Source organism: Lissotriton helveticus, chromosome 11 (assembly GCF_964261635.1).
Source record: "Lissotriton helveticus chromosome 11, aLisHel1.1, whole genome shotgun sequence".
Lineage (NCBI taxonomy): Eukaryota > Metazoa > Chordata > Amphibia > Caudata > Salamandridae > Lissotriton > Lissotriton helveticus.
In genome coordinates this window covers 1,000,519,928-1,000,530,754 of record NC_136072.1, presented here as the reverse complement: position 1 = coordinate 1,000,530,754, position 10,827 = coordinate 1,000,519,928, and positions in this window count along the sequence as shown.

The following is a 10,827-nucleotide window of genomic DNA, read 5'->3' as shown; positions in this document are numbered from 1 at the left end:
CCCCCACGGTCCCCAACGAAGATGCTAGGCCCTGGGTGTTTGGGGTCCCCGGGGCCAGAAGTGGACAAGCGAATTGGGACCACACGTCCCCCCTTCCTAATGATTAATAAAAACATTCAAGAATTGGGCATGCCCCGGGGATGGGGTCCTCGGGGCAAATATAAATGAATGGAAGTGGACCGTTTTTTTATTAGAAAAGTTTGGAGTGGCGATCCTAACGTGGCGCTCAACACAGCTCCCTAGTGTGAACGCGCTGGGTGCGCCACTGTCAGCACGACCCCTTATTGTGAATGCGCTTGGTGCGCGGCTCTCAGTGCGGCCCCCTAGTGTGAATGCGTTGGGTGCGCTGCTATCAGCGTGATCCCCTAGTGCGAACGCGCTGGGTGCATGGCTTTCAGCACAGCCCCCTAGTGTTAGAAAAGTTTGGCGTGGCAATCCTAACGTGGCGCTCAGCACAGCTCCCTAGTGTGAACACGCTGTGTGGGCGGCTATCAGAGTGACTCACAAGTGTGAATGCGCTGGGTGCGCAGCTCCCAGCACAGCCCTCTAGTGTGAACACCCTGGGTGCGCGGCTATCAGCGCGACCCCCTAGTGTGAACGTGCTGGCTGAGCGGCTCTCAGCGCGGCACCCGAGTTCTTCAGAGGTCTTTAAGAGACCATTTTCCTGTAAATTAGGCCTTGTTGTGTTTTCACCCCTTCTTAGCGCTCCTGCATCTCCACTCTGCCTATGACTGGAAGAATTAGACCCCCCCGAATTTTTTATCAGCCTCCCCTGAAATTTGGCTCTAGTTGCGCCCCTGACAGGCATACGTCGGCTCAGCCCACTCCGCTTACACTTACAGAATTCCGTAGATTCAATCGGCCGTATGTCAATGATCCAGCTGTGGGGCTGGGAATATCTTGCAGACAAGATTTTGGCCATTTTATTACCGGTGATCCACGGACCCAGCAGCTCGCTTTAGGGGATCCAGTGGAAGGGACTCTGGGGATCCAACAGTCAGAATTCCTTGATCCAGAGATTAACGACCTGGGAGGGTATCCATTGAATGAGAATGCAGTATACCACAATGAGATTTCCAAGCTCCTGGACTCAGTTTTCCAGGCATCCATGCGCTATTCCCACTAGCCAGTGGCTCAGATTTTAGTGGGTGGGAACCCAGGGTACTAGAGCAAAGGCTGTGGGGATCCCATAGCAAAGAAGGCGGTGCACCGGCATGGTGCCTACTCACGCTCCGTGCGTAGCGTCGGCTCTCTCGAGGCTTGGTTTGCAATCCTGACGCTCTGCTGGGGTTGCCACTGGTTGGCAGCCAATTAGAGTCAAACTCATGCTCGGGGGTTACACTCCGCCAAGATATGTACTTATCCAATCACTCCACCAATCCCCAAGCACTTATAAATTCACCATACACTCTCCTTACAGTACTCTAATCACCAGTCTCTACCCCAGTACTCATAGAATGACCCAGACAAAGTTACATAACCGAGGTCTTCCCCACTGCCAGAGGTAACATGATTGCGTGCGCAGTCAACAGCACAATGTAATGTGGTAGGGCCCAGGACCATCATGCATACATAATGAACACACGGACGCAGTTAGATAGATAGTGGAACTGGCTATGGGCGCGTGCGCTTGGCCCCTTTTTATTATCAGGGTCACATGTCCAGTGACGTCTGTGTTGGATGCGTGTGGGGTGAGTGTAAGCCAGTCCTCAGGGAATAGTTGGTGCTGGCAACAGCTACAACAGTGATCACCGGATCACACACAGCGATTCAATCATAAAGGGTCCATGACTTCTGGTGCACTAAGGTAGGGGCACTAGATCTTAAATCACACACAAAAGATTTTATCATAAAAGGGTCCATGACTTGTGGTGCACTGAGGTAGGGGCACCAGAGATGAGCGTGCTCATGTGAAGAAATTGTTACTGTCTCTTAGGGATATTCCTGCTGCCTGAGGTGACATTGTTGCGTCCGGTGTCTACAGCACGAAAGTCAATTATAAAGGGCCCATGAGTTTTGATGCACTGAGTTAGTGGCACCTGAAGAGCTCAGCATGTCCGCAGCCAGCGATGATGGCGTGTCCTTGCAGGACAGGTTTGGATTGGATATGTGTGAGACCTGCTGACTGCAGTGTAGGCCGGAGGCAGCGGTCACAAGGGCCCACAACCATGTGGTGTTGACTTGTGGTGCACTGAGTTAGTGGCAACAGTGTTGCTCAGCGTGTGCGCAGCCAGCGATGATACATGGTTTAGGCGGGCCGCACTGGGAGCAATTTATTTTGCCTAATGAATTATGCCTCAATAAGGCCACGTGGCCAGCGATTGTGCATGGTGCTCGTGGGCCGCACTGGGAGCAATGTCTGTTGCCCACTGGACCGTCTCATCTGCAATTATAACTCTGTCTGAATTCTGAGTCCTGCTGTCCACAGTGTATATGGTAGGCAGTAGTCAGTACAGACATCGACAAATGCTTTTTGTCACTTCCTCTTGACAAAATCCAAGGACATAGAGTACAATTGACTCTGCAATTAATAAATCAAGACTGAATTTGAATTGTGAGCCCTGCTGACCGCAGTGTAGGCCGGAGGCAACGGTCAGTAAGGGCCCACAGGCATGTGGCATTGAGTTGAGCTGCACAGTAATTGGCACCTGAAGCACTCAGCATGTGCACAGCCAGCAATAATGCATGGTCCGGCCGGGCCGCACTGGGAGCAATGTCTGTTGCCTACTGGACTCTGCAATTAATGAATCAAGACTCAATTTTAATTGTGAGCCCTGATGACCGCAATGTAGGCCGTACGCAGCAGTCAGCAAGGGCGCACAGCCACGTGACGATGACTTGAGCTGCACAGAGTTAGTGGCACCTAAAGCACTCAGTGTGTGCGCAGTCAGCTATGATGCATCGTCCAGGCGGGCCGCACTGGATGCAATGTCGATTGTCTACTGTACTGTGCAATTAATGAATCAAGACTGAAAAGTGACTCCACCTCTGGTAACTCATGTCAGCAAATGAGGTTATGGACATTTCGGCTGGTAAGAAAAGCGAAATGGTGTGATAGAGGCAAATGAGGACAAAAAGAAAAATTGTGTGCATGGTTATTAATGGGTAATTGCCTCCTTCACACATATTTGGTTCCCACCTCTCCCAACATTCAGCTATTGTGTGGCGGAGGGACCATGCCATTTTGGAAAGGTCCGCTGTCCTGTGCTGTCTCGGTGGTAGTGGGTGGGGGAGGTCCTGGGGGTGAGGTCCTGTGGGTGGTGACGGTGGGTGTTGTGGCCTTCTTGGGTGTCAGAGCTTGTTGATCAGTAGGTCTATGACATGTGTTGGTCTTCAGATGTGGCTCGGGGATGGGCTCCCTTTCATACTGTAAGTAGTCGCCCTGCTTTACACCAGTAAAATACAGATGCTAAATTCTTACTGCTAACGCAGCTCATAGCTTGTTTTTGGATCGCATCGCAGATTTGGCTGGTCGCTGAAAATATCGGGAAGTGGTGTTTTCATGTTTTTGTGCACGGGAACGCCTACTCTGGGTATCATTAGCGTTAGTTGTCGCTCTCATTCGTGGCAATGTTTTTTTGCGGAAGCTATCACTGGAAAACTGTATCGGTAGTTTTCACCTGGTTGAGAATGGGATGATAATTCTTTCACCAACTTTTGCTGCGCTAAAGTGCTAACTCAGCGACAAGTCCTTGAGAATACGCCAAATCGTTTTTAAAAAAAAAAATCATCCAGATTCGTGCACCCAGTAATAATTTTATAGCCCAGACCAGTCCACTGATGACTGCCCGACCCTGCACACACAGACCTCAATGCTCACCTGCCGCTACCGGCGTGTCTCCAAGGGCCCACCACATGCCGGAGCAACCTCCTCAGACGTCACTGGATTCCGCTGCACAGGCCCCCAGCGCATCCTGCTGCACCGCGCTGAGGAGTCATGTCTGTACAGCCAGCTTTTGGCTTACACGCGTTCCAGCCGAGCTCACAATTGGGTCTTGATTGCCAGGATGGTATATTGAGGCCTACCCATCATCTCAGGCTGCACGCCGGCTCAGCTCTGGTGGTACTAACTCAGTGCAGCTCAAGTCATCACCCATGGCGGGAGGCCTGTGTCAGCCACAATGCCTCCGCCGCCACCAACTCTGTGCACCTCAAGTCATCTCCATGTGGCAGGAGGCCAGTGTCGGACAAAGTGCTTCGGCTGCCACTAACTCTGTGCACCTCAAGTCATAGCCACGTTGTGGGAGGCCCGTGTCAGCCAAAGTGCCTCGGCTGCCACCAACATAATAACCACAGGGATACACCCAGAGAGAGTGGAAATGGCGTCGAGCACATGCGCCCGGCCCTTTTTATTGGTAGGGTCACATGTCCTGTGACGCCTGTGCTACATGGAGTGGGTTGTGGGTGTAAACCAGCCGTGAGGGAGTGGCTGTGGCATGCTGACAACTAGACCTGTGATAAGCAGATCCCTACAGCCAAGACCTGGGACATGTAGCATTGTAGTTCCCTCCCTGTAAGGGTAAGCGGAGTGGGCTGGCTGAAACACGCATCCTTCACAAGTTTACCAATATGGTGGTTTGAATTTGCACACCCACCGAGATAGGTACACGATAGGTGCGTGACTCCACTCCCCCCCCCCCCAAAAAAAAAAAATATATTAATATTTAAGAAGACAAAAGACATTTTCATAACAAAAATAATAAAATTGCAAAAAATATTTTTAGGATATTAAAAAGTTACAAAATATCACTATTTTTTTTTCTAAATTACTGAAAAAACCATAGGTTTAACGAACATTATAATTTGAAATTATCATTTCGAATTTACTGAAAAAAACCATAGGTTTCAGGGAAGTTATAGTTAGATGGACATTTCTCTCGTACAAAACCATAGAAATTCCCTGGTTATAGTTAGTCCAGCAAACTATAACTCGCGCCCCCGCAATGCACTGCTGATGACGTCACATATTAAATCATTCATGAAATGGTCAGTGAAAATATATATATATATATATATATATATATATATATATATATATATATATATATATATATATATATATATCCTACTGGTTATAGTTAGGACCTTGTTTCCATAGGAGAAGTCTTTTTGACTTGCTTATAACTTGGATGTTGTTAAACCAATCTTCATTAAATTCTCCCAAAAAAGTGTCAAAGTAGGATTGGCATGTCATGGAAAGTTTGGGGGTGATCTGTGCAGTGGGGGTTGAGAAATCGGGCTGCAAAAAAAGGGTGTGTTTGTAATTCCAACAGGAATGCTTTGTCGAACCTACAGCCCGGACCGCTGGATGGACAGCTTTAGGTTATTTCGTGCAAATCCGTTCCGTAGTTCATGAGAAATTAAATTCGAACAGTATAGTGATATCCCTGGCTGCGGATATTTTCCAGTGGTTTCGCGGTGATCGTGGTTAAAGCGCAATGTTTTTGCAGGAATACTCTGATTGGCTGGACGCAACCTAAACAGAAAGTAGCAGCTGCCATTTTATGTATCGGGGACAGTTTCCGGGGCTGAAAATGTTTTTTCAAAGTGACATAATGGTTCAGGGTAGAGGTACTCTGAGCCCATGTTTGAAAAGTGGGGGTATGAGTGACAAGTTATGTGCCCCCAATTTTTTTTTTAATCATGCGCGATATTCACGACAACACCACCGCATCCCCCCCTCTTGTACCATCACCGGTATCAGCATATTTGCAATGCTTGGCATCACCGCGGAAGATCGATTTAATACAAACTACTGATGAAGCCCGGGTGTATAAAATACTGTAACGTGTGCATACTAATGTCTTCGCGATACTCAGAGTCCTCGCTGACATTGAAAATAGTTTAATCATCATGGCAATGGCACAAAAGGGTGAATCCGTCCCTGAGTCCTGGGGTGCAGCCAATATAATCGTAATACCAAAAAAAGGTAAACCAATAACAGAACCAGGTTCATACCGCCCAATTACCCTGTTGAATGCGGACGTCAAGGTTTACTCAAAGATATTAGCTAAAAGATTAGCAGGGGTGATTGAGGGTTTAGTCAGTCCTTCCCAGCATGGGTTCATCCCAGGTAAAGGAACCACACAGCATGTTAGGCAGGTTATTACCATGTTTGATGCAGCAGGTACCCTAGGAGACCCTATGGCAGCACTGTTTCTCGATGCAGAGAAGGCATTTGATAGGGTCTCCTGGGGATACCTATGGTCAGCCATGAGGCGGAATGGAATTGGGGAGGGCTTCATCAAGGCCATTCAGACCTTGTATATCAATCCAATGGCTAAGATTAGGGTCAATAGGGGATACTCGGCAGCAGTCAAGATATGTAGAGGGACTAGACAGGGTTGTCCGTCATCCCCCCTGTTGTTTGCGTTATACCTGGATCCCTATCTGCACAGGTTGGAACAGAATCCACAGATTGTCCCGATGAATATAAACGGCTGTGGAATAAAAACTCTTGCATATGCGGATGACGTCGCTATTTTGACACCCAACCCCTCCACTGCCATTAGGGAAATTGAGGCAGAGGCGGAACGCTTCGGTCAAATCTCGGGATATAAATTGAACAATCCCAAGACAGATTGTTGAAAATAGATATTCAGGGTGTAATGACGCTAGGGTAGTTGGTTCAGCCATGTACTTGGGGGTGGCTATATCAGCAAATCTGGATAGGGTGGTAGAGATAAACATGGCTCCTCTGATGACAAGAGTAAAAATAGATCTAACAAGGATGAATAACTTACACCTCTCACTGATGGGTTGCACTAACGTTATTAAGATGCTGATTCTCCCCAAATTTATTTTTTTTTTAGATCGATTCCTTTATTCTTTGAGAATAGTTGGTTTAATACATTAGAGACATTATGCAACAGATTTATCTGGGCCCATGGAAAGACGCGTAGGGCATATAAATATATGACGCTCCCAAGAGAAAGGGGGGGGTGGGGTGCACCGGACTTCAGGTTATACTATACGGCAGCTGCCCTACAGTACATGCAAGGGTTAATAGGAGGAAATGGCCTGGATGAAAGAGTTAATAACCTGTCTACGAAAGTGTATGCTACGGTCCTAGGGACAGATGCGGGAAACTGCTTTTTAAACTGTATTGATTATGGCTACTTTAAAAGAACAAGGTTCAAGACGGTTTCAACTGCTGTTAAGATATGGACTGCCTTTTTGAAAAGAAGTAAAATTGGGAAGTATAATAGATACACTAGACTCTTTAGAAACAGGTCGTTTCCCCAAGCAATCTTTGCAGATGAAGCAATGTTAGAATGGGCAAACAGTGGGATTATCCAGATCGGGGACTTATTTGATACAGAGGGGATCGTACAGTTTGCAGATTTAAGAACTATATATGGTATTAATAATAGAGATTTTTTCAAGTATCTCCAGGTCAGGAGTTTTTATAATGATAAAGCAGGGGGTCTGTGGGAGTAGGCAGGAATGAGATACTGGAAAAAATTAGACTTTTGGGGGATCGCACCATTAGGTCTTTTTACGCTTGTTTGGTTAAAGGGAAATCTGATGACTTAGGAAAGGTGGGCAATAAATGGGCGGAAAAACTTAGCGTGGACGCAGGGTGGTTTAAAAAATCATTGGACCTGGGCCGTACTATACTGTGCTCATCCTCCATGCAGTCATAACACTATAAAACTCTGTATTCATTATATCATACCCCTGCCAAGATAGCCAAATGGGGAGGGAGCAGGGGTATATACTGTCCCCGATGCAACGCTAGTGAAGCAGATAGTATTCACATTTTTGCTACATGCCCTCAACTACATACGCAAATAAGGGACATCGAGGGTTTTCTAGATAGATCCCTGGGGATTCAAATTAATCTTAGCCCAGCTAGAATAATTTTAGGTCTGGGTTTGGAAGGGGCTGACACACATCAGGAATTTCTGTTTGTGGCAATGTCAGTATACAGATTGACCTTAGCAAGGGCTTGGCTTGACACAAACCCACCGGCACTGCAAACCTGGCTGGCTAATCTCTTGAATGCGTATAATATGGAGAAGAATATCTATGCACGAAAAGGAAAAAGGGGAAGGACATTAGGCCTAAGAATATGGCAATCCATAAGTATTTGGAAGGAAGGAATTGGATCGCAGGTAGTCCCAAGAAGGGCTTAAGGTTTAATTGTGGTTAAATAAGTACTTTATAAACACTGTTTGTGGAAATGTGTAACGAAAAGCTTGTATATCTTGTAAAAATTAGTTTATTTAGTTATGAAGCATGAAGTATTAATGCTGAAAAATGTATAATGTATAAAGTGTGTGCAACATGGAAAAAATAAATATAATAATAAAAAAAAAGAAAATAGTTTAAAAGATTATTTTTGTACAAATTCCCTATATAAATGACAAAAAGTGCAGTAATATGTCTCAAGTGTCTCAAATACTGTAAAATGTTTGCAAATTACACCTCTAAAAAAGGCGAGATTGTCTTGGTTACTGAAATCATCGCAAATCGGTGTAATCGCGGAAATCGGAAGTAGAGTTCAAACATTTTTTTTAAAAAGTGACTACAAATATATATGTACAAACCTGCTTTAAGTTAGTAATGTGTGTATTGTTATAATCAAAAATATTTTTTTTAAGTTAAAATGTTTTAATGTGGTGGTGGTCGTTGAATGTCTGAATTTGTTTTGCGATTTCACGACGATCGCCATCATAATTTAAAAAATTCTAAAAAATATATTTTACAAGAAAATGAACAACATTTTGGGTGGCTCTGACAAGAGCCGTTGTGTTGAGAGTGTGTATAAAATAGCTACAAATAAGGCTGTATGTAAAGTTTCAGGTTGCCTAGAAACACCCTGTTCCCTTTCTCTGTAAAGTGAACTCCATCACCTATATATATCCATTGCATGTCAGAACGCAGATTGTTGTAGTAGAAATAGCCCATGTTATGGTCTCTGAGGGAAGCGGAAACTGTTTTATTAACATGTTTCCTTGCTTTGTCAATCTGTGGACAGAATTGTTTTGACCAATTCCATTTTGGTCTTTGGCACATATTAGAGTACACCAAGACCGCGTGAGGGAAAAGCGGCATCAGTTCTGCAAAGGTATCGTTCATTAGGATTTCCAGCCCTACCCCAGTCAATGTGCCTAAGTCATTGCCACCACAGTACACTATCATGAGTGGTGTGCCATTCTTATGCTAAGTTTTTACAAACCCGGAGAATATTGCATATACTTAATAAGAGAAAAAAAGCGATTTTACCAACAAACTCAATCTTCTGGTATGTTAATCACATTTTTTTTTTTAAAGTAAAAAAAATAATGAATTAGGTAAATAATAATTATGTTATATTGTAATAAAAGTTGTTGAATTATACATAATTATTTGAAAAGAGAAAGGATGATATATAATTCACATTGTAAGTATTTTTATATAGCTAGTAATAGGTAACTAAGACAGTGTCTCAGGTGCAGATCAGGTGTCTGTCAAGTTAGTTTAGAATGTGTTCCATGGAGCTCAATATTGCAGTTGTATTACTTTACTGCATTCTGGAAGTGGTAGGAGAAACAACTGCACACTATTGGTTAAACATATATGTAATGTTGTAGTATATGAAATCAAAGTTTTATATGTGTATATATTATGATGTGCTCCTTATAACTCATGTTTTTATTTGACTTCCGGGAGTTGTAGTCTTACTTATTCCTTTATAAAAGATGAATACAACACTCAGTTTTGAAAAGTGGAACTATGCTCTATAGCTGTATATGAATTACGAATCTGAATTGACCTGTGCATGAAGGTTTACTGTTAGGGCTGTCTTATCACTTAAAACTGCTACACAAGGTGTACATTTTTCTTGTACTATAGATATATTAACACTGAGGTAGGCTGTAGCTATGCCATAGCGCATGGAGCTATTCGCTTACAAAATAAAAGATGCACTTTGATGTTTCAGTGAGCCATATGCACTCATAGAAACCTATGTGTCCAATTATACATCCAGGGTACAACAACACTTAAATCTGAGATACCCTAGTAGAAAAGGAGACAGACACTGAAACACCTAATGCAGTAGTTAGGGTACCACCAAAGATTCACTCATACAGACAGGCACAACTGATATACATCTTGTGGCAATGAAAGCAGTTTCTCATACACTTAAATAACCCAATATTCACTAGCACTTCCGGGAGGCATTCTTTGCAGACCCTTACAGACAGATTTAGAGAATCACATATCACATAAGGAGAGTTAGTAATACGTTTACATACACATAGAATCACAGCCCGACAGGAACTGAAACACTAATTCTGATATCTGCTAAACAACTGATACCTTCACATTTACCATGCAGACAAGTAGCCCTAGCATTATGTCTAAGGCCTAGGGCATATGGTGTAATTGGTAGAACTGTCTTATCACTTAAAACTGCTAGACAAAGTGTAAACTGTTCTTGTACCACATATAAGTGAACACTGAGCTACACTGTAGCTAGGCCATAGCGTAGAAAGCCATTTGCCTACAAGTAAAAGATGGACTCCGACGTTTCAGTTTTGAAAAAATGAAGACATTTACAGAAAAAAACAAAGGTTACAGGGACGTTATAGTTATGAAATGGATTTTGAAAAACCATAGAAATTCACTGGAAAAAACCAAAGGTTACAGGGACATTATAGTTAGGCTTACAATCTACTCGTGCAAAACCAGAGAAATTCAGCAGTTATAGTTAGTTAAGCTAACTATAACTCGCGCCCCTTAATGCACTGCTTATGACCTCACATATTACATCACTCATGACATGGTCAGTGACATCACTGATGACATCTCAAATGACACCACTGATGACATCATCCA